Source organism: Phytophthora infestans, genomic scaffold (assembly GCF_000142945.1).
Source record: "Phytophthora infestans T30-4 supercont1.3 genomic scaffold, whole genome shotgun sequence".
NCBI lineage: Eukaryota > Oomycota > Peronosporomycetes > Peronosporales > Peronosporaceae > Phytophthora > Phytophthora infestans.
Window position 1 is genome coordinate 4,115,549 of NW_003303756.1, and position 826 is coordinate 4,116,374.

The window sequence follows — 826 nt, forward strand, 5'->3', positions numbered from 1 at the left end:
CCATGCCATAGATGAGCCAATTTGCGGGCGTACCCTTCTTTCACTCGATCCCAAATAAAGTCACACTGCGATCCCACTTGGATTTGATGTGGACGGGCGTCTTCGTTGTGTCGATACGCTCGATCCTGTATCGTACTCCGCAGCCGTTCGTTCACTTGGGATCTGGCTTGCCGGTGGTATTTCTGGACTTGGTATCGCCATCGCCTTGGATCTCAGTTTCTCTTCTTGGTGCTACATACCGGAATGGCCGCTTCTAGGGTGGATTTGGGATCCCACCCATGTACCAAGTAAAATGGGGGTATCACCCCGGATCCTGTCTTGGGCGGTGTTCATCGCGAAGGGGAGCCGTTCTGCGTACTCATCTAAATCCCTCTGATCCAAATCCTGGACGTACATCTTGAGTGCTCTCGTGATCGTCTGTACCATGCGCTCGGCCGACCCGTTAGCTTGGGGACGATATGCCATGGTTGCTCGCTGTCGCTGCCCCAGGATCCGGTTGAATGCTCGAAAGAAATCAGACATAAAGGCTGGCTCCCGATCATGTCTAATCATCTCGCTAGCTCCAAATCTTCGGAAAACGCACTCCTCGTACGATTTAGCAATGGTCTGCGCAGTTCTAGACGCACTAGCTTTGGCTACCACGTATCCGGTAAACAGGTCCACCCAAATCAACAATTCTGTGTTTCCTTTGAACGACTTGGGCAACGAGGGGATATGATCCATGGCTATGATTTGGAAAGGGTAAGTCGCTTGGACATTCCCAGGTGACCCCCCTTCGATTGTGGGCCTGCCCTTGCCTGTCTCACAATCCACACATTCCCCGACG